The sequence below is a fragment of the Rosa rugosa genome, chromosome 7 (assembly GCF_958449725.1).
Source record: "Rosa rugosa chromosome 7, drRosRugo1.1, whole genome shotgun sequence".
In the NCBI taxonomy this organism is placed as follows: Eukaryota; Viridiplantae; Streptophyta; class Magnoliopsida; order Rosales; family Rosaceae; genus Rosa; species Rosa rugosa.
In genome coordinates this window covers 22,435,089-22,459,598 of record NC_084826.1, presented here as the reverse complement: position 1 = coordinate 22,459,598, position 24,510 = coordinate 22,435,089, and the positions used below count along the sequence as shown (strand labels likewise).

General features: G+C 39.3%; 2 long non-coding RNA genes and 1 pseudogene across 7 annotated transcripts; all 3 read left to right on the top strand.

The window, feature by feature from the left end:
- The first annotated feature begins 3,585 nt into the window (after nt 1–3,585).
- Nucleotides 3,586–5,834, top strand: LOC133719809 (uncharacterized). 6 transcript variants are annotated; one of them, XR_009851474.1, is made up of 6 exons: nt 3,586–3,703; nt 3,816–3,934; nt 4,120–4,155; nt 4,680–4,774; nt 4,856–4,947; nt 5,119–5,834. It is a non-coding gene; the product is annotated as an uncharacterized LOC133719809 (long non-coding RNA). The 6 variants fall into 6 exon arrangements; XR_009851475.1 differs by lacking the exon at nt 3,586–3,703 and adding an exon at nt 4,328–4,383 and having other exon boundaries at nt 3,773–3,934; XR_009851473.1 differs by lacking the exon at nt 4,120–4,155 and having other exon boundaries at nt 3,680–3,703.
- A 9-nt stretch (nt 5,835–5,843) lies between these two features.
- LOC133719810 (uncharacterized) lies at nt 5,844–6,446 on the top strand. Its single transcript, XR_009851476.1, has 2 exons — nt 5,844–6,041; nt 6,209–6,446. It is a non-coding gene; the product is annotated as an uncharacterized LOC133719810 (long non-coding RNA).
- A 15,336-nt stretch (nt 6,447–21,782) lies between these two features.
- Nucleotides 21,783–24,010, top strand: LOC133723054 (cytochrome P450 93A3-like; annotated as a pseudogene).
- The last annotated feature ends 500 nt before the right edge of the window (nt 24,011–24,510 follow it).

The following is a 24,510-nucleotide window of genomic DNA, read 5'->3' as shown; positions in this document are numbered from 1 at the left end:
AAAACCATAGGAGACTTCGCTAGAGCTCGGTCATCGGCCGCCGGAATCCGGTCACCGGCCACCACCCACCGGAATTTGCTGAAAATCTCACCGGAAATGTTTTTTTGCCCCCCAATAGACGTCTATTGGGGGACAATAGAGGTTTATGAAACCTCGCCGGAAGTCTCCAAAGAGGTTGTTGTAGATCTCATATGGGGTCGGAGAGGTTTATTGCCCTCTGAATAAACCTGTATTGCCCCCTAATACCCATTTATTTCTTAAAATTAGAAAAATAAAACTTTGATTAAAGAAAAAAAACGAGTAGATTACATCAATTCAAAACGTCTACTGCCCCCCAATAGATGTCTATTGCCCCCCGATAATTTTTTTTCTTTGTTCTTTCCTTCTGGGCCTTCTGCCCCCACTTTACCAAAAAACAAAAAAAAATTAATTAATTAAATTCTGCACTCATTTTAGAAAAAAAAAAAAACGATTTGGGCACCCAGAAAATGCTCTGGGCACCCAAGTCAAAAGCCGGATGGGTTTCTTGCCGGTGTTCGGAGCTCCGACTCCAAAGTAGTTGCATCTGGTCGAGCTGGTCCAAGGTAGATCATTCAATCAATCACAGGCTTAGAGACGACGACTCCGGTGATGCCTGTTTGGCTCCAATTTTGTTGCAGCTGGTCAACAGTCTCTTTTCTGCGCGGGCGTGCCAGCACCGTCGGGTGCGGTCGTCGGGGGTGTCCCTTGACCTGACTTCTTTCAAACGACTGTGGACGAGGAGAGCACCAACCTCGTCGTGGGATTCTTTATGTCTCGTGGTGAGGACTTTTGCTAATCTTCTGCGTCACCAAATCGATACTCGACGTCGTAGATCGAGCAGAGCGAAAATCACCGGGAAGTGGGGAGAACTTGCTAAAGCGTGACTTTAGCTTGGCTGGGTTGCTAGGGCGTTACCCTTGCTTGGCTGGTTCTGTAACCGTTGTGGTCGCGGCACTACCGTCGGCTCCCGAGGAGACTAGGACCGAAGTACGTTGACAGAGGGTTTGGTGGCACTGAAAGTCGGCTTCCGAGAAGACTAGGACTAGGAGTGTGATCACCGATAAGAGAAAGAGAAGGAGAGGAGTTGCTCTTAGAGAGGTTTGCTCTAGAGAGAACTTAGATCATCTTAGAGATGTTTTGATGTATGAATGAGTCTTGAATTGGTCGTGGTACTACAATCGGCTCCCGAGGAGACTAGGACCGAAGTACGTTGACAGAGGGTTTGGTGGCACTGAAAGTCGGCTTCTGAGAAGACTAGGACTAGGAGTGTGATCACCTATAAGAGAAAGAGAAGGAGAGGAGTTGCTCTTAGAGAGGTTTGCTCTAGAGAGAACTTAGATCATCTTAGAGATGTTTTGATGTATGAATGAGTTTTGAATTGTTCTATGTTGTAGCCTCTATTTATAGGCTACCAAGCAACACTATTTGGTCTTAAACAACTCATAATGGGTTAGGTTTTAGCACTTAAACATTAATGGAATGTTAGGTTTTGAATACTTAAACACTTAATGGAATTTGTTAGGTTTAAGTCATTTTCTGCTCCCTTATCCCTCAATTTTTATCTCCACTAAGAACTCAGATTCAACCTTCGATTTCTTCATATGAAATGATCCACCATGAATGTAGATTATTGTGGTAAAATTTCAGAATTTATTTCCATGTGGTTGGGCCGGAAATGCTGCTGGACCTCTTACAGGTCCAGTTTCCAAGTTTTGCTTCTGCAGAAAATTGGACTGTTTGTTTGAAGGTTTTCCATTCCGAACGGGCTTTGGCACTCTTCATAAGAAATGATTCTTGGGCTGTCTAGAATGGATCTGCAGAGTTTCAGCTCATTTCGAGTTCATTTGGTCAGTCTGCCAGCCCTCCTTCCTTGTTTAGCTCGGTTTCTCCTAGCCGAAGTAGGAAAATGTGCTAAAGTTGACTTTTCATGCTTCCATAGTAGGCTTTATTTAGCCTCTAAATACATATTTCGAACTTGTCGACAATATATAGCTTGAGCCACTGACATTGGCTCAATTTCTCCAAGACGTGCCTTGTCAGGCCAAAATGCTCATTTTGGGTCCAAACAATGCCGAAGATGACGACGACGAAGTCGGTGCTGGAAAACAACGGGGAAGAAGGCCGACAAAGGGATTAGTGCGAGGAAGAAGGTTTGGATCGGACTCGGAGCTTTTGTAATTAAGATCCTCGTCGACGACGTCCTTGCACAGAGAGAGAGAGAGATGGATCCTCGGGTCATCATCGACGTCCTTGCAGAGAAAGAGATCAGTGATGAGAGAGAGAGTCGTCGACGTCTTCCTTGCAAAGAGAGAGAAAGAGAGAGAGAGATCGGTGATGAGAGGGAGTCGTCGACGGCGTCCTTGCAGAGAGAGAGAGAGAGAGTCGACGTCGTCCTTGCAGAGAGAGATCGATGATGAGAGAGAGTCGGCGAGATCTGACTTGTAATTTTTAATTTTTTGGAGCCCAAAATCGTCATTTAGCTATCAAGTGGGGTTAGTGGGAACAAAATTTTGTTGGTGGTGTAAATGAGCTAATTTTAGTCTATTTTGGTGCTATGGGTCAAGAACCCTAAATTCTTTGCATTGGCAAAAACAAAGACAGAGATTAACTGGCTATTAAGCTATTAATTTTGAATGCAGTGTTATTCTTCGAGTGCAAGGCAAAAAATGTTTATTGTGGACTCGGTTTTATTGGTTCGGTTTTTTTGTACTAAGCGAAACCAGACCACAAAGTCAATTAATCGATATATTGATTTGGTTCCATTCGGTTCAGTTTCGGTTAATCTCAACCGTGTCCACATTGTTATTTGATCCTTAATTCTAATGATAATTTTTACGTTCTTCAATGTCGTTGTTGTTCAAGTAAATCCAGAATATGTGTCTGGCCCAAACCTAGGTTACTTGACCTAGTTGTAATAGGGTTTAGAATTAGGGATATCCAGAGATATTCGATTAATTGTACGATTATCTTTCCTTGTACAACTCTGATTCTATGTCTTGTAATCCTCTATATAAAGAGGCCCCTATTATCAATGAAAGCACGACTCGATCAATTCTCTCCCAATTTTGGTTTTTCTTAAATACGTTATCAGCACGAAGCCCTAACTCTGAAACAAATAGCCAAACCCTGATTCAAGAAGCTAAAACCCCAAATTCGAATACAAAACCTTGAAGCCTTTTCTGCCTCCACCTCACACATTAAAACCCTCGACCCCAGGAATCTAGAACCGGCGGCAGAACACTACAAGAAAAACCTATATTTATAGCATTTCACTATAGCGTTTTTTCTACAAATGCTATAGATTGTATGTTCCGTATTATTTGATAGCGTTTATACATTCTAAACTCTATTAAATGAGACCTGTACACAAAAAATGCGGGCGGGCAACAAAAATTTCGGGCGGGCAATGAAAAGTAAAGTGGGGGGTTTAATTTTTAAGTTCAAGTGTGACCCAACCACCCAAAACTCCAAAAGAGTCTTCTCTCTCTCGTTCGCAATATGCCGACACCAAATCTTCTCTTCATCTCTTCGTCAGGTTCTCTCTCTCTCTCTCTCTCTCTCTCTATTCTCTTATACTTCTATGTCGTAAGGTGATTCTATTCTCTCTATTCTGCAGCAGGAGTTTCCTCCTTTCCCTCCTGTTTGGCTCCAATTTTGCCATTTTGGGTCCAAACACCTCCAGGTCCATCTCTGCTCTTACTCTTTTCTTCAATCTTGTGTTCATCGGTTTTTTTTTTACTTAATCTTGCTCAGTTATCATCTTTGTCGTTTATTCTTCTTAATTTCATATCCAGTTATGATTAAATCTTTTGTAAAGATCCAAGATTGGGGGCTTCAAGTTTGTGAAGGAGATGGGGCTCAATCATCGAGCTGCACTTAGCAATATCACCAATTTCAAAAGAGAGGCTTTTGGGTATGTGATTTTTTCTTAGAATCTGAATCTATTTATGGGTTTTTGTTCTGGCATAGACCCATTACAAAGTTTTTGTTTTCGTCCTTATTTTTTCTTTTTGTAAGTTGAATTATTGATTTTGATTATTGTTGTGCTGTTTGGATTGTCAAATTGATTTTGTTCTGTTTTACTTAATATGTTTTCAGAAAGCATGCTTCTCAGTCAATATTAGAAGACTCTCTGTAAGTCAATATTTCGTTGAAGATCTGCTTCTACTTATTTACAGTTTTGTTGAATCTTTGTTCTGTTTTTCTTAGTACTCAAGTGTGGTGTAAAGGTATAACATGTTTCCATTTCAATAATTGTAACTTGTACACTTATAGATCAATATTGACTCCTGCATATCTTTTTTAGCTTGGTGAGAAGACCACTACGCTCTTTGTTAAAGTCAAAGTTAAAAGACCACACAGGTTGCTCTATCTAATTGTTTATGATCATGTCCTACTCAAGTATCTGATGGTAGAGATTGACTCATTGCTCAAGAAAAAGTATTGCCATGCACTACTTAGTTTGGATGAACTTGTCAAGTTATTTTCTGCTAGTATATGCTTGTTTTCATGTTTGATGATCGGTAATTAACTTTGCTATAGATTGCTACAGATGATTGGTGATTAACATCTGGTTGACTCTGTGAAGCAAAATTTAGACACAAAAATTAGATATTGATGGGAAGATAACTTCTGTTCTTTTTCTCCTATATATATAGGTCGGTGGACAAAATTAATGTTTCTTTCTCCTATGCAATTTCGAGCAAGTCTCTTTTGCTTCACAAATGAGAAATAGCTGCAACATTTCAATCAGGTATTAGATGATGTAGACCTCTTTTGCATTCTCTATTTTTATTTTTAAGTGAGAATTTTTGCTCTATGTTTTAAAGTTAAGTTCTTGTGGGTGATGTTTTCAGCATGTTTTTACATACGAGTTTCTGGTCACATAAACCTGGTGGAATAATTGCTTTTCCTCAATGAAGCTTGGTAAGCTAATATTCAGATGGGTACACTTTAGTTCAGTTGACGTTTCACTATTCCGTTATTCACTATTTTGTTTTGTTCGGAAATGCTGAAGTATTAAATTTTGGAAACCTCCTTGGTTTAATATCTCTATCTGATTGTAATTTCTTACTAATTATTAATTTTTGTTTGTAGGTCAGACTGGGGAAGAATGGTGTGGAGGAAGTTTCGGAATTGGGTCCTTTCTGAAACTTGGCTTTGCAGCTCCGAAAGTGACCATACTTATAGTTAATTAGCTCACTTGCATCATTTGATGCTTGTAGGAGAAAGATATTGAGGGGTTGAGGTTACCGACCATACTTGGCTTGAGTCAATCATACATGATGAGGTACTTTGTGCTAATGGATTAGTGTTGATCCCCTTTTTCCGATGAAGGTCGGACCAAACAAAATACTATTTTTTTTTTTCCAGACCAATGGCTTTGTTTTGTTGACTACGTACCCCCACTCCCATGAAGAGAAGATGGCCATGCATTTTCCAAAGCTGTTAAGATGCCCCTATTTCTTCACTTCCATCCATCACTTTATTCTCTTTTAAGTTGAGGCAAGTGCAAAGCAAAACTAAAATTAACTTGTGGGCTTTTGGCATTGAGATTCTTGTCCTCCTTGTTGTTGACTACTTCAGTGGCCACTGTCTTTTCCATTAATTAAGTTTCGCTCCTAACTGTGCCTATACAGTTTGGGTTTGGACTTTGGAACTCTATTTCAAAATTTCCACATTATTTTATCTTACGATTTCAACATAGTTCTTTGAGTTCTTTACTGCCAGAGGCTTGAGCCGACTGTCCTTGTTTCTTTCTCTATATTTATTTCTTTATTAAGAAAATTTATTATTTATTACTATTCGTTTGTTTCATGCAAATGAGGAAGGAAGCACTCTGGGCATGCTTTGCAGTGGAACCTGATTTTGAGGCAATGATTTCGGTTAGTTCATATCACTAGATCTTGATTATTATTCTGGAATATATTTCCATTCATCTGAGCTGGAAATTATTGAAGATGTTATTGGTACTACAATAGCATGGCCAGCAGACAAAGTGGTTTTCTTTTAGAGCTCCGGTATGCATTTAAACTCCTATGTTTATATTTCTTCCCAAATAATTTGTTAACATTGACAAAATTTCTCTAGCTAGTTGGTTCTCAGTAAGTTGTTGTAGGAAACTAAGTTAATGAAGAATGACTACTTGTTTGATTGCCTTTGCTTTTTATTTCTTATTTTGTGACAGTTCAGAGATGCTAAGAGAGCTATATATGAAGGTTAGAAGCTAGTAATGGACTGATGTGGTCATGAATGATAGGAGTTGCGCACAAGTACTTTTTGATTGAGACATTGTAGTACTTGTTTATCTCTTCCTTGGATTAATTATGCAAACTGATCGACTGCTAGCTTTTGAGACAATTTTATTGAATTGTATTTGAAATTCATGTTTGAAGTTTGAGTATTGATGAGACGATTGACATTTATTTTTGTATCATCTTCACGCTTTATATGAAATTTTGTACTAGCTAGCGATAAAATTAATGTCTAGACAATGACAACGTTTCTTAAATGCTATGAAACAGGATATGTAAATGTGTTATGAATTTTCATTTGATAGCACTTGATAAGTGCTACAGAAAACTGAACAATAGCGTTTACTATCACCAGATGAGGTAAATTTATAGCACTTGAGAAATGCTATGGAAACCAAGACAATAGCATTTGTTAAATGCTATGATAGGTCAAACTACAGCGCTTAGAAAATGCTATTATTAACTCGACTGTAGCTACTAGAGGTCAAGCAATAGCGCTTCAAAAACGCTATCAATATAAGACGTATTATAGCGTTTCCGGAAACGCTATGACTGACTTTGTACCTATTATAGCTCGGGCAGACATAGCGTTTACTAAAACGCTATTGAATCCTACCAAACGCTATAGATGAAAATCTATGGTGTAGTGGAACCACCAGAACCGGCCGGAAACCTACCGAACCGGCCACCGGAAGCTCCATACAACCCACAGTAAATATTCCACCAGTTCACCATCTTTCGGATATCCAATTTCCACCAAATTTTGCTAGCAGAAGCCCTTTGATACCAGAATCAAGGAACTGGAAGAAAAATTCCAAAAATTCCAAATTTTGCTGAACCGGCCGCCAACACTTCCTGAAGGAAACCCGGCAGAAAAGAAAAGAGAAAAAAAGGGGAAGGTGAAGGCCCAGCGGCCCACGTGCGTCAACAACCCAGAAGACCTCGGCCCAGTAGCAGAAGAGAAGCCCAGGCCTAGAAGCAGAAGAGAAGCCCACCAAGCCCAGAAGCTTATCCACGTCAGCGTCGCCGCGTCAGCTACAGCTCCGCCATGTCAGCACCGCCGGTGACAGGTCACCACCGGCCACTATTTCGACCGCCGCCGGCAACTTTTCCGTCCACTTTTCCGGGGATTTTTTCCCGTCAAAGTTTCCGGCGACCTATTTCGAGGTAATTTTTACTAAAAGTTCCTGTTTTTGAAGTTTTAATTCTTTTTCTTCAGGGACTTGCAAACTCCCTTTTTCTACCCCCTTTTCTTCATCATAGGGGAGACCTAATTAAGCTGAACTGTGGGGGTTCGTGCTCACTCCAAGCTTGGAGCTTGTTGAGATCTCCAAACTTAGAGTTTGTAGAGAATTTATGATCGACCACTTACGTCATTGTTTCGATCTAATCCAATACTTCTTGGAAGCGATTACGCTCAGAAATTCCTAATTTCTTAGAAGCGACTACCTCAGAAATTTTATATGTTTTCATGGTAGCTTTTTCCGCTCCGAAACTAACCCTTTTTCTTGTTCTCTTTCTGGATGAGTAACCTGAACAAATTGGACTTTGCTCCATTGGGAACAACTGGCTCTGGATATCACATGTGGGTTCATGATGTCCGCCAGCATCTCAAGGCCGATGGAATCCTGGACACGATTCTCAAGCCTAGCCAGGACGTGCTAACTGTTGAGAAGACTCAAGCTTTGGAAGCAAATAGAGCAGCCTTAGAGGCAAATAAGGTGAAAGCCATCATCCTAATAACTCGTCATATGGATGATTTGCTCCAGTATGAGTGTATGAATGAAGACGACCCCAGAAGGCTGTGGGTCTCACTCGAAGAAAGATTTGACAACGTCCGTGACTCCTTGCTTCCTGACCTAGAAGTGAGATGGCATAGCCTCCGCTTCTGTGATTTCAAGTCAGTTCTTGACTACAACTCGGAAGCACTTCGCATTAAATCCTTAATGGAATTCTGTGGCAAAGAGATCACAGATGCGATGTTGATTGAGAAGACTCTCTCTACCTTCCCGTCTCTACATTGATGGTTGCTAAGAACTATCAAATCGATGTTACTGCAGGACGGATCACAAGGTTTCATAAGCTCATTGGAGCTGTGAATGTCGTTGAAAAGCATGACAATATCCTTGTGAAGAACTATAATTCGAGATCCGTGAAAACAAAGCATATTCCGGAATCCAATTATAGTGGCGCCCCTAAGAGAGGGCGCCAAGAGCGAAACCCTAATCTTAGGGATACTTCTGGACGTTCTGGTCCATATAATCGCTCTACTTGGGAAGGTAACAGCCAAAATAGGCAAACACGGAACTGAAGAGGTTAACGTGGAAAGAGAGAGGGAAGCAACGCCTCTGGCCATGTTGGTGGCGCCACCAACACTAAGAGTCATCTAAATGACGCTTTCAATTCGCCTCAATCAATGGAGTCTGAGCAAAGAGATGTATGTTCTCGATGTGGAGTATCCGATCATTGGGCACACATTTTTAGAGCTTGTGAAGAAATTGTCACCGCCTGCAAAGCATATTGTGAAGCAAGAGAAGCTCACTATGTGGAACAAGAAGATCAAGAAGATGATCTAGAGTGAAGGGTTGAAGACTACAAATCTGGCTGGGATCAATAAATCGCCAATTCTGTTTAAGTCTTTATTTTTCCAAGAGATGTAATAGGCAATTGTCATATACTTTGTAGTAAACGCCATTGGTTTAGTTTTTCTTCACATAGGCTCATCCAAAATGAGTATGATGTCTAGGAAGGTTTTGAGATAAGTGGTACTTAAGCGAGCTTTGCTCCACCGACATCTCTCTACTCACCTGGTCATATTTATTTTGGAGTTACCGAAAGAAGTCAAACAACTACCTTTGTTTTGCATTAGCTAGCATTTGGATTAGATTGTCCTAATGGTTAAGAGACAACGATGTACTCCGTTGGCTTATGAAAAAAATTTCGAGTTCTTTTCATCATGACTCAATTTTGATTCTGAGCATATTACTTTGTGACTACGATGGCTGGGTCATCAATATTAATTCAAGGACATGGAATAGCCCAAGTTCCCAAATGGCACCTTGATTACTGTCACAGAAACTCTCTACGCTCTTAGGGCAAATTTCACCTATGAATAGCCAACGGATTCCATGAGAAAACGCATGTAGTGAACGAAAACGAGTTCCTTTGCAATACCTCTAACGATTGCGAACAAAGGCACATCTTAGAGAAGTTTATGTGTCTCTCTAGTGGACTCTATGTCACTATTCGAGCTATTAAATCCAATAAAGCTATGAGAGTAGATCTCTTGGATTTAGACACATATTGGCTTTGTCACTATAGGATAGGTCATTCTAGTCCTGATATGATGATCCGTCTACTAAAGACTTCACATGGACATCATTTCTCTCGAGCGAAATGAAGCATGAATCAAAAGTTGATTCCTGGACTAATTCTAACCGCCGCCGCTGCCTCTGGAGCCGCCGCCGTCCACCACCAGCCTAGGGCTGGCACATTCCCTATCCATGACGCCATGGATGGCGTACATCATGGTGATGGAGCCCTAAGTGATGCTGCAATCACCAACTTTGCTTCAAATAGCGTTTCAGACGCTCAGGCCCAACCACAATCCTCATTGGTTGCTTCTAAGGCCTATCGCTCAATTTACAAAGCCTGCTCCTTAGGGAAATTAGGACTGAGACCGTCCTATGAGAAGGAAATGAACATACTCATTCTGTTCTTACGTAGAATCTGTGAGGATTCTGTGGACTGATTCAACCAACCTGTGGACGTTTAAATATCTCATGATGTTGGTTGACACACAAACATGTTGGTCACGTGTTATGCCATTGTCCACCTGTAAATGTTGCTTATGCTACACTCCTAGAACATATCATATGACGACGGGCTCACTCCCCGAATCATCCTATTCCGTCAATTGGACTTGACAATGTTAGAGAGTTTGCATCGAATACTTTCGATGGTTATTGCATTGGGACTGATGTTGGACATTATATTCCCATGAACACATCCAAATGGTCTCGCGAAAACAACTACGATGGTAGCCCGGACATTGGTAATGCGCACCAATCTCCTTATATCCGCTTAGGGTGATGCAATATCGCATGCAGCTATGCTAATTCGTCTATGACCCACCGCCACTCAATCTACCTCTGCGTTACAGCTAGTGACTGGGTACAAGTATCGTACTTACACATATTTGAGTGTGTCATTTATGTACCAATTGCGCCGTCACTTAATGCCCTTGCTAGGCGATCTCCTTACTGCTAGATTTGCGGATGTCACTTTGATGAGACAGTCTTCCCGTCGTTAGGGGGAGATAAGAACACGGATGTTCAGCAGGAATGACAGGAATTGTCGTGGCCTGTCCCCACTATGTCGCATCTCGATCCCCGTTAAAGTGACGAGATCACACAAATATGCTGCAAACATGCCTGCAAGGATGGATGTCCCCATGAGCGGACGTAGAGCCACCCTACATGGAGGTAGGCATGGCGCCAAAACCAAAGAGAGTGGCACTATGGTGTTACAGGCCATGGCCCCAGCTAGGATGCGTGGGAGGCCCGTGGGTTCGAAGGATACTTTGGCACATTCCAATCCTTTGATCATCAAGACTCAAAATCCGTCTCATGAGTATCTTCCGGATTATGGTTATCATTGGAGGACGCCTCAACGTCAGAACCTATTCCTGAAAATATAGAGCTCTATGAAAATTATACTAGTGTACATGAGACGTGGGATAGAAACTCCATCATAAATGATGATGTAGTCACGCATTTCGTTGCGCATGAGTTTGTTGAGTCTGATGACATCGAACCACGCTTCGTTGATGAATGAATTCCAACGTAGAGAAATTTGGTCTAAATTGAAAGATGCGATCCAGGTTAAGATGGATTCTCTAACGAAGATGAAGGTTTTTGAGCCAGTGATGCCAACACCTCCTAACATAAAACCTATTGACTAATGGGTCATCGTTAGAAAGCGTGATGAGAAAAAGAGATGGCAATCTCGCCTTATGGCGCAAGGCTTCTCACAAAACGCCCTGGAATAGACTACGATGAGACATATTCTCTTGTAATGGATGTCATTGCACTCCACTACCCTGTCAGTTTGGTAGTTTCCAAATAATTGAACATGCAGCTTACAAATGTGGTTACTACGTATCTATATGGGGATCTAGATATAAATATACATGAAGGTTCATGGTGAACTTCATTTACCCAAGTCAAGTGGCTCTAGACCACGGAGCGCGTTTTACAAAGAGGTTGAAACGCTCACTAAAGTGACTACTTGATTGGGAAGGGATATGCCCACGCGTTTTCATAACAAGTTTTGGGTTCTATCGCGGTTCATGTTGGACATGATCTTCATTGGAAGCCCTTAAAGAGTTAAGGGAAACCGCTGAACACTTGAAATCCGATTTTGAGATGAAGGATTTTGGGAGAACACGATTATGTCTCGGTTTGGAACTTAAGCATCGTGTTGATAGATGCTTAGGCATTTTGACAAGGTCAAGTCTTCAAGCACCCCCATGATCGTCCGTAGTCTTGATCCTGAAAAGGATCCTCTTCGTCCGAAGGATGATGACGAAGGTGTGCTAGAGGCAAAAGTGTCTTACTTAAGTACAATAGGCGCATTATTGTACTTGACTCAATGCACAAGACCGGACATCTCATATGTTGTGAACTTGTTAGCTAGATATAGCTTTGCGCCAACGCGACGCCATTAGATTTGTGTAATAGATATCCTTCAGTACTTGAGATGTACGATTGATATAGGCTTGTTCTATCCCTAAAGAGAGACGATGGATTCGGACCCATCACACACTAGGAACGCCGCGAACATTGGCTTGTGTCCTCTCTCCCCATCCCAAAACAACATGTGTTTTGGAAGGTTTTGTTGATATTGGGTATCTCTCTGACCCACACAAAAGTCATTCCCAAACTGGTTAAGTGTTCACCATGGGTAAAGACCGTGATATCTTGGAGGTCTATAAAATAGACCCTAGTCGCTATATCTTCGAACAATGCGGAGATTATTGCTCTTCACGAAGTGGTTCGTGAATGTAGATGGATTGGATCTATTATTACGCATGTTTGAACAATTGTGGTTTGAAGTCTACCACAGATGAGCCAACGAGCATTTAGGATAATGCTGCTCGTTTTGAACAAATGAAGCAAGGTTACATCAAAAGCGACAACACCAAGCATAATCAGCAACAACAGACTCTCCTCAAGATTAAAGTGAACTAGGTTCGATCTGAGGACAGTATGGCAGACTTGCTCACTAAGTCTTTGCCTAAATTCCACTTTCGAGAAACATGTTGGTAGCATCGTTTGCGGAAGTTATCCAAACTCCCATGACCGTTGTCATCAGGGAGAGATGCAGACATCTGGGGGAGCTGTCTACATGTATGGTCTCGAAATGTAAAGGGTGTGTTGTGTTCTTTTTCCCCTTCGACTGAGGTTATTTTTGTCCCACTGGGTTTTTGTTACTCAGCAAGGTTTTTAATAAGGCAACGAGAGGAGCACCACGTTTGGGCGACACAAGGGGGAGTGTTCAAGTAAATCCAGAATGTGTGTCTGGCCCAAACTCTAGGTTACTTGACCTAGTTGCAATAGGGTTTAGAATTAGAGATATTCTCAGAGATATCCATAGATATCCGATTAATTGTACGATTATCTTTCCTTGTACAACTCTGATTCTATGTCTTGTAATCCTCTATATAAAGAGGCCCCTATTATCAATGAAAGCACGACTCAATTCTCTCCCAATTTTGGTTTTCCTTAAACAGTTGTATGTATATTAACTATTTAAATAACATCAATATTCACAATTTTAATGTAAATCGAATAACACATATCAAAGGACCAATATGACAATAGATATAAACATATTATAGCTTATTCTATGACTCTTAGTTATAAACATCTTATATAAGATGGTTTTCTCTCTGACTCTTGTGAGAGAGGTCTCTCGATAGGGGGGTAGTCCAAACTAGTGGCGCTTATGTACCTGTGACCCGAAATGGTGGTGTTTCACCTTTTTCGCATCTATGCCTTGGTGGTGATGGCAGGCCTGTTCGTCAGAGCCTCCCTGGTGCTGCTGTAATCAAAGCCTGTGAAGGCTGTGATCTAGATAGGTGGCTGACCTAGGGTTGTTTGGTTTTGGATTGGTGGTCCTCTTGTTGGGAGGATCTGAGGGGCTCCAGTTGTTGCGGCAGCAGAGGCGGTGAAGCGAGGCTTCTCGTTTTCATTCTCATTGGTTAAAGGTGGCTGAACAAGGCTCCATTGAAGTCTAAGCTCTGCAATTGAAGGTCAATCAAATCAAGAATTAACCTCAAAAGTACCTTATAGTAGTGGTTCCGTGTTTGTCGTTCAGATCTCTAAGTTCTATTTGGACGACCATATAGAAAGAGAAAGGGGACGAGGAGACGATTATGCCGTCTCTTTCTTCAGTTATTTTATTTTCCTGTTTTTTTAGAAGGGTAAAAGAGGTATTAAATTTTTACAAAAATTAAGGGAGATTTGAATAGACTCACCTTATTTGGTAAAAGTTGATTTTTTTTTTTTGAATTAAAATGTCTTTTATTTTGCAATTCAACACGCAGTACAATAACACAATCTAAGGTTGATTTCTTAAAGAGAGTATAAATACATGATGTTGCCTTTTCGAAAGGAAATTTACATAATTAGTATGGTAGAAAAATTGCTTTTCCGATCCGAAGGAAAATTTACAGCACTATTTATTTGGTGAGAGCAATGTCAGAAAATTCTGTAACCTATAAATGATGTTGGCTTCGGGTCAACCAACAAACAAATGGTCTTTGACCTGATCGGCAACAATAGCAAAGATGAACAAATGCTTGCTTCTAAAATCTGGGGGATGATGCAAGGAAGCTAGGACAAGGAGTATGAAACAGAAACTTAAATTTGAATAGCCGGTTCTAAGCCTTTCAATAATTGAAACAAAGAAGTTAGGACAAGGGATAACGTCGAGAAAAAAGATATTATAACATGCATTTGCATTGCTATTTAAACTCCCATGACAGACGGCTGCTGACCCATTCTCTGCTCTTCACCCTCAAAACATTACATCAAGCTTAATTTCTAAATCAGTTGATTAAACCATACCAAGCAACCAACAATTTAAAATGCAAACCAAAAAGGCTGTCTAAATCAAATGGACATCTTCCCTGATGCTCACCTTTTATAAAATGTCTCAACAGAATGGATGAATTCTCAGATTATGCACAGTTCAATTCCTGAGGAATTGAATTTCTGCAAAAATAAAGCGTTTGATATTCTTATATTGCACCCAAAAACCACATATTTTTCTTTGATTATTACAAACATTCAACAATGGAAACAGATTTCCAAGGCTACATCATACTGTTCCTTGTTTGGCTAGTCTCCACAATCCTTGTCCGAACCATATTGGCCAAATTTCGGACCAATTCTCGCCTTCCACCAAGTCCAATGGCCTTACCAATCATTGGACTGTAAGATCATAAAAATAAATAAATATGAACATGTCATAATCTGCATAGAGATAGAGATACAAGTACAAAACATTTTGAATGACTATAAATGTTCGTAGATAAAATGAATACCTATGGAGTCCATCGTCTTCAAGCAAGGATTCGGTAAGACAAAGTCTTCTGTTCTCTCCAACAGTGATTTGTTCTATCTCTCAATGGGGCGAGATTACTTGTGAACCGGTAGCGTTGGGAGAACAGACCTTGACTTATATAGGTGCCATGTGATAGAACCCACCCATCAAAGAGAATTTATCACTTACCATATGCACCTCCTTAGTGGTTAAGTCACTTGATTTCATATCCTTTAAGACATATTATTAGGCTCATAATCTATAACATCAATCACAACATTATAGCCACTGATTTACTGCATATATGATCCTTTGATTTAATTGAAAGACATCACATATAATTATTGTGTAAACTTTATTATTAGATGATATGTCCAATTGGGTTCTTACATTCTCCCACTTGGACTATCATATAATACACAATAAAGATATCAATCCAAAACCAAATTAAACCAATCTTTAGTCGACATGGACAATACATACAGTATAACCTAACTTCAAGACTCTGTCAAACACAGCCACTCAAACCAGATCATAAGAAATCTGATGCAACAATTTGCATAGCACCTTATGTCCATAGCATCAGCACTTGTATTCACATGAGCCACCACAAGATATGAAAATATTTGATATAGAGCAACTGAATGTGATTACTTAACGTCTCATATCATGGTCTCACCTTATGGCTTTGTAGAAAAGCCCTTTATGCTTCCAAAAAGCTAATGTGTTTCCAGAATGAAAAACACATTTCAATTCATTGTGATCAAATACTTGAAGACAATGATCTTTCAAATAGCTATTCAAGACTTGAGCTGCAGAAATAAATTGTCATATACTAGCAATCAAATAATCTTTTAACAATTGCAGAAGTGACAATACATTCCAATATTTATGAGAAACAACCAATTGTATCAAATTGCAGCAATCAATATAAACCAAATCTGCAGACAAAAGGAAACAAACAGACAAACATTTGGAGATATACTCCCACTATCCTATGGAATTAAAGCTATCAACTAATCCCATATTTTTAACATGCTTGTTAAATACTGAAACTGACACAGGTTTGGTGAGGGGATTAACAATCATTTCTGTTGTCCTGATGTCTTCAACAACCACCTTTAGCTCTTCAGTTTTCTTCCTTACATGAAGAAATTTCAGTTCTATTTGTTTTGAGCTAGAAGACCTCTTGTTATTCTTTGCAAAGAAAACTGCAGCAGAATTGTCGCAATAGATAGGCATCGGTCTTTCTATAGTTGGAACAACCTGAGTGCAGCGAATAAGATGTCTTAACCAAACTGCATGAGTAGTGGCATGACTCAATGCAATAAATTCAGATTGCATGGTAGATAAGGTAGCCTCAGTATGCTTTGAACTACTCCATGATATTTCTCCACCAGCCATGAGGAAAACAAAACCAGAAGTAGACTTCAAGTCATCCTTATCACCTGCATGATCCGAGTTAGAATACCCAACCACATCTAATGATTCACCTTTCCTGTACACTAACTTGTAGTCTCTAGTTTTCTTCAGGTATCTCAAAACTTTCTTGCCCGCTGTCCAATGAATCTCTCCTGGATTAACTTGATACCTACCAAGCATACTAACAGCAAAAGCTATATCCGAGCGAGTACAAACTTGGGCATACATCAAACTTCCTACGAGTGAAGCATACGGCTTGTTCTTCATGGCATTCTTCTCAAAATCATTCTTCGGACACTGTGACTTATTGAATTTGTCACCTTTGCTCATAGGTAAATCTCCACCAGCACAATTTTCCATAGAAAAACGCCTCAGCACTTTGTCTATGTAACTCTCTTGAGAAATTCCCAGGAGGCCCCGTTTTCTATCTCTTGTGATTTTGATTCCCAACACAAAAGATGCTTCCCCAAAGTCCTTCATCTCAAAAGACTTGGATAAGAATGCTCTACTCTCTAAAAGCAGTTTCATATCTGTACTAGCCAATAAAATGTCGTCAACATACAGTATCAAGACAATGAACCTGCTCCCACAAACCTTAAAATAAATGCATTCATCTAGAGGATTCTCCACAAAACCATTTTCAGTTACAACCGAATCAAACTTCAAGTACCACTGCCTTGAAGCTTTCTTTAAGCCATAAATTGACCTTTTGAGCCTACAAACCATGTGCTCACTTCCTTGTTCCTCAAAACCTTGTGGCTACTTCATATAGATTTCTTCTTCCAACTCTTCGTTAAGGAAAGCTGTCTTAACATCCATCTGATGTAGCTCCATATCATAATGAGCTACTAATGCCATAATCATCCGAAATGCATCTTTGGTTGAAACCGGTGAAAAAGTTTCATGGTAGTCTACTCCTTCTCTTTGAGTAAAACCCTTTGCCACCAACCTGGCTTTATACCTTTCTATTCTTCCATCTGAGTTCTTCTTTGTTTTGAAGACCCACTTGCACCCAATTGGCTTGACATTTGGGGCTGATTCAACTAGCTCCCACACTTGATTATCTCTCATTGACTCTAACTCTGCATGCATTGCTTATGTCCATAAAGCTGATTGGGAACTATTGATGGCTTGGTTATAAGTGATTGGATCATTCTCTTCGCCGATATCAAAATCGACCTCTTGAAGATAGGTACTAAACTTTTCAGGTTCTACTTCTTGAAGAAATAGCACATAATCATCTGAAATTGCAGACTTACGAACTCTTTCAGACCTCCTTATTGGAACAGCTTCTGGTTGTGCTATGGCTGCTTGATTAGGAGGAAGATCTTGGTGTTCGAAATCAATGGGATTCTCAACAATCTGATTATCAAGAACAGGAGGATCTTCTGGTACTAAAGGGTATACTATGGCTGGAATGGCTGGAGCATTTGCTACTGGATTTTGAACAGCTTCTTCACCCTCTTCCTCCTAAATAAAATCCTGAACAGTAGATGGCATATTAGTTTCAAGAAACTTGGCTTTATTAGTTTCAATTATCCTAGTGGAGTGACTAGGACAATAAAACTTAAAACCTTTAGATTTATCAGGATAGCCAATAAAACGGCAAGTAATGGTTCTTGGATCTAGCTTTTTCTCTTCTAGATTGTAAGGACGAGCCTCTGCTGGACATCCCCATGTATGAAAATGCATAAGACTCGGTTTTCGACCATTCCAGATTTCAAATGGTGTTTTATCAACGGCTTTGTTAGGTACACGGTTAGAAATATAATTCGCAGTCTTGAGTGCTTCACCCAAAAAAAAAATGGTAAACTGCTTCTGCTGATCATGCTTCGGACCATGTTTAACAACGTACGATTTCTACGTTCTGCAACCCCATTCTGTTCTGGTGTACCTGGTGTTGTGTATTGTGCAATGATTCCACATTCCTCCAAATATTTCGCAAACAGACCCTTATGTTGTCCTGCCTCATCATATTTGCCATAGTATTCTCCTCCTCTGTCGGATCGAACCACTTTAATGGATTTCTCCAACTGTTTTTCAACTTCAGGTTTGTAAATTTTAAATGCTTCGAGACTTTGAGATTTTTCAGAAAGTAGGTAGATATGGCAATACCGTGAAAAATCATCAATGAAGGTTATAAAATACTTTTTGCCACAAATGATATTGACATTAAAAGGACCACAAATATCTGAATGGACAAGTTCTAGAAGATTAGAACTACGTGTGGAACCTAACTTCCTAGAGTTTGTCATTTTGCCTTTTATGCAATCAACACAGATTGCCATATCAGAAAAATCTAAGGCTGGAAGTATTCCAGACTTAACAAGCTGTTGAAGACGTCTTTTGGATATGTATCCAAGACGTTTATGCCATAGAAAAGAGGAATTTTCATTAATTAAGACTCTTTTGGAACCTATAGATTGCTCTATGAGATAAGAATCAACAGAATAAGAACACCTCAGACGCCACATGTCATCTTGAAGATAAGCACTACCAACACAATTTGAATTAAGGAAAAACTTTATTTATTCAGAAACAGTAAAATTGAAACCATCCTTAACAAGTTTGACAGGGGAAATTAAATTCCTTCTCATCGAAGGAATAAAAAAAACATCCTTTAAAATCAAATCAAAACCAGATTCTAACTTAAGGTGAACAGTTCATATGGCTTCAACAGCAACTTTGACTCCATTCCCTACGAAAACTTTGACTTCATCTCTACTTGGAGTTCTCCGGTTTACGAAGCCCTGCAAGGAATTTGAGATGTGAATAGGAGAACCGGTGTCATACCACCAGGAATTTGAAGGAACGGAAATAAGATTTGACTCAATTATTGTAAAAACATGAGCTGAACCTAGACAAGGACCTAGGATAGTAAAAACACGATACGTACCCTTTTTTCTAGCCACGACTTATACTTAGCACAGTTTTTCTTCATGTGACCAGAATTTTTGCAAAAGAAGCATTTGAAAACCGTTGTTTGTTTTGGCTGAAGGTTCTGAGATCCTTTGGATGAAGAGGAGTTCTGCTTTGGAGAAGCACTCTTGGCATGATGAGGTGGGCGTTTGTAGAATCCAACAGCCTTCCCTTTATTGATCCCTGACTGGGTAACCAAAAGGACAGATTTCTCCTTTTCCTTTTTCAGCCTAGCGTCTTCTTGCACAGAGTGGGCAATAAGCTCATCTACGTTCCACTTCTCTTTCTGAGTATTATAGCTGACCTTCAGTTGGCTATAGGCATCTGGAAGGGATTCAAGAGCAAAATGGACAAGGAAAGGATCAGGAATAGGAATTGCTAGGGCTGAAAGTTTCTTGCTCAGGTCAATCAGCTTCATAATATGCGCCCTAACACTTCCTTCTCCTTCAAACTGCGCCTTAGACAGTGCCATCATCAGGTTTCCTGTTTCTGCCTTTGAGGATTCCTGAAACTTCTGTCCTATGGCTGCCAGATAAGCTTTGGCATCATTAGTTTCTGCAATGCTACCTCGAACAGTCTCATTCATGTACTTTTTCATGAACAACAACGCCACCCTGTTAGATCTCTCCCATTTTTCAGCTTTCACCTTCTGAGCATTAGTACTGGTTGGAGTAATCACAGGCTGATCCTCCCTTAAGGCTAAATCGAGATCCATAATTCCTAGGTTTATCATTACGCCATGCTTCCAGCCCTTAAAGTTGGTTGCACTCAGAATTTCTATGGGTGTCATAAGCGCAGAAGAAACTGTAAAGTAAAACATGTAATAGGCCTTAAGAAAATTATCCTAAACATGTCATACAATGAACAAAAGAACAATTCAGAGAGCACAAAAAATTGTTCAAATAACCCCAATCTTTAGTTGCACTATTAAATAACACATGTGAGCAAGAAATTTATTAGTGCCTTGAGTTCTTTATCACACCACAAGCTTTATAGAACACGAAACTTGATAAATTTTATCAACGCATGTGAGCAAGATGATAAGATTTCTTTATGTCCTCTAAATTCCTTTGATGTGCTGACTTAAACTACGATATACTTAATTAACACCTGTATGGCAAGATAATATCCATATATCATATTTTAAGGTCACAATTTTGGTCTAATATTATAACCATGAACTGAGAAAAACCTGAACAGTTTTAACACCTGTATGGCAAGAAAAAATCATTATGGGGTATCTCAGAACTAGACCAATGTTTTGTTTGAGTCTTATGAAGTGTATATTTAAGTGTGAAGGTTTCGATTAAAAACTTTAACTTAAATAAGACCTCAAACAAAAAACATATATTGCAAAAAATATATATATAAACATATGCTGGATGCTGAATTGCCATCTAGCCCACAAAAATACTCATAATGAATAATTCTGCAATTATATGTTCTACGCATTCATATACTCTGATATGCAAGAATGAAACTTAATTAACTTAGCAAAAATTGCAAAACTGCATACCAATACCTGAGCATTTTGTTCCTGCAAATTGAAGTATAATACATACATACAATTTCTGATTATATCCAACCACACAATCGAGACATTAATTGGAAAGAAAATAAATGCTAACCTCAATGAATTTCGATCCTTAAATTTGATGATAGAAGCATGAAGTATGGATGGGTATAAGCATGGAAACAGCAAAATGGACATGATATGGGCTCGCATGTGATAAGAGTATGTAAACTCATTGCTTGATTTGAGTAAATAAGAAGCATGAACACCCAAAAGAAAAAACTCCCAAAACTGGGTTTGTGAAAACCCATATGTGCAGCGGAAGAATGAGGATGATTCATATTGATTCCAATAAAACATAACGCACCGTTTGAAATAAAAATAAAAAAAACAGGCCCCATTTTATTTTATTGTAATTTACTTTATTCCAAATTTCCCTATTGTTTTGTTTATACAAAAAAACCCAAATGAGAGATAGAGAGATAGAGAGACATCATTTTTCTTTTTAAGGAACAACCAAAACTTCAACCGATCTCTATATATGCAGAGTGGCTCTGATACCACTTGTAAGATCATAAAAATAAATAAATATGAACATGTCATAATCTGCATAGAGATAGAGATACAAGTACAAAACATTTTGAATGACTATAAATGTTCGTAGATAGAATGAATACCTATGGAGTCCATCGTTTTCAAGCAAGGATTCGGTAAGACAAAGTCTTCTGTTCTCTCCAACAGTGATTTGTTCTATCTCTCAATGGGGCGAGATTACTTGTGAACCGGTAGCGTTGGGAGAACAGGGACCTTGACTTATATAGGTGCCATGTGATAGAACCCACCCATCAAAGAGAATTTATCACTTACCATATGCACCTCCTTAGTGGTTAAGTCACTTGATTTCATATCCTTTAAGACATATTATTAGACTCATAATCTATAACATCAATCACAACATTATAGCCACTGATTTACTGCATATATGATCCTTTGATTTAATTGAAAGACATCACATATAATTATTGTGTAAACTTTATTGTTAGATGATATGTCCAATTGGGTTCTTACATGGACACCTTCACCTCCTTGCCCCAATACCTCACCAAGCTCTTCACAAGCTATCAAACCGCCTTGGACCTTTAGTTCACATCTTTCTTGGTTCTGTCCCTCGTGTAGTTGTTTTCTCCCCAGAAATGGCGAAAGAGTTCCTCAAGACTCATGAAGCTTCCTTCTTCAACAGACCACACATGGCTGCTGTTGATTATCTGACATATGGGTCAGCTGATTTTTCGTTTGCACCTTATGGACCCTACTGGAAATTCATGAAGAAACTCTGCATGTCTGAACTTCTTGGTGGAAGAACACTTGATCAGCTCCTTCCAGTGAGGCGTGAAGAGCTGACGAGCTTCATAGATTTGATGCTAAACAAGGCCAAGGCAAATGAGGCAGTTGATTTTGGAGCTGAGCTTATGAATGTAACCAACAATATCATATCGAGAATGCTTATGGGGCAGAGTTGTTCTGCGGACGAAAAAGAGGCTGATGAGGTCAGGAAGTTGGTCAAAGCTGTTGCTGAGCTTACAGGGAAGTTCAATTTGTCGGACTTCATTTGGTTTTGTAAGAACTTGGATTTGCAGGGATTTGGGAAAAGGCTTAAGGAAGTGCGTGACCAGTTCGACACTATGATGCAGAGGATCATAAAGGAGCACCAAGAGGCACGAAAGAAGAAGAAGGAAGTGGGTGAAAGTGATGATGATGTTAAAGATTTGCTTGACATTTTACTTGATATATCTGAAGATGAGACCTCAGAGATAAGACTGACCAGAGAAAACATAAAGGCCTTCATCCTGGTACATTATCCTTCTTACCACAATACTCTCAGTGCGCAATGTTTGTTGCTAATTGCCTAATTCACTGATATGAGAACTAATGCCTCTATGCACATTACAAGTAAAGCTGTTAATTCATTCATTATCTAGAATTTGTTGAATGACAACTAGAAACTAAAACTTTGAGGTCACTGCAGAAATGTATCTTAAAAATATGAAACAGTAAATACTTTTGGCCTGCAAACACTAATATTCTGTGGATGACTAATTTACTGATAATATCAGAAAAAAGAACTGGATATTTTGATAGCTTCAATGTGCCAGTTATATATAAGGCATCTCTCATAATATGCATGTGGTATCTCATTGTCATATGTAGCAGATCTTATATGCATAGCGTGAAAAAAAGGTTACATCTTATATACCAGGCATAAATGAAATATTTACTACTTGGAAATTATTACAAAATGTTATAAGCACAAATCAAGCGAGTCATGTTTATCAATTTTCCCTGGATATTCATCACAGGACATATTTGCTGCTGGTACCGACACATCTGCAATTACAACTGAATGGGCACTAGCAGAGCTAATCAACCACCCAGATGTGATGAACAAAGCAAGACGTACAAGAAATCGATACCATAGTCGGGAACAACAGATTAGTAAAAGAATCAGACATTGCAAACCTTCCTTACCTGCAAGCTATAGTGAAAGAGACACTAAGACTTCATCCAACAGGCCCATTAATTGTGAGAGAGTCAACTGAACCCTGAGCAATTGGGGGCTATGAGATTCCAGCAAAAACCAGATTATTTGTAAACGTGTGGGCTGTCAACAGAGACCCCAATCACTGGGAGAAGCCTCTGGAGTTTGAGCCAGAGAGGTTTACACGGAATGAAGGTGATGGGAAGAGCCAACTAGATGTGAGAGGACAACATTTTCATTTGTTGCCATTTGGTAGTGGAAGAAGAGGTTGTCCTGGGACCTCACTTGCACTGCAGGTTGTGCAGACAATGCTCGCAGCTATGATTCAGTGCTTTGAATGGAAGGTACCTAATGGTACAGTTGACATGGAAGAGGGCCCTGGATTAACGCTTCCAAGGGCTCATCCCTTGGTTTGTGTTCCAGTTGCCAGGCTCAATCCTTTTCCATATTTCAAATAAACGTAAAGAATGAGCAATTGATTATGCTATATCAAAAAGGTGTGTACTGGGGAGTCTGGTAAGGACAGTGATACATCTTTGAGGGAGGAAGAGCTATAATGTTTTACAAGCTTAACCAGATGAGGAATTTGTTGCTAAATGTTTCTCCATCATCACTTGCATGAGCGTGTTTTGCAATCTAATTTTTTTTTCTTTTTTCTTCAATATACAGCAGTCTTTCATGTGATATATACCCATTTATATTTTCATTGACATAATAAAAAACAGTATGATATCCTGCAAGATCTCAGTACATTGACTACATTGTAGACAACTTCAATTCTGGGGATGCCAATTTCCAATACCTTTACATCTTTATATGACCGCGCGCCACTGAGGACACCCTATATCAATCTAATGCAAATTGCAATCAAAATTTTATGAGTCACTGGAGAAATTGTGTTAAATTGAACTAAATAGACCAATTGCATTCTTAGCCATACGTTTCTTTTCAAGCCAGTACATAGTTCAAAGTTTCCAAATTCTAAGCATACTCCAAAGGAAGTTATTATAATCATACTATTAAGAAATACCACATGATCATTTTTTGGTTGGTATAACAGTTCATGCATGTTATATGTACAGATATTCTAGCTGATTCCTAATATGTAGTGTGAGAATGTCCTTGATCTATATACACATAATCACATACACACACAGCAGAGATTTTGTATTTCATCTACCTACTGTAAGATTCCAGTAGGCCATACAAATATAATTATGAAACCAAATTGGCAA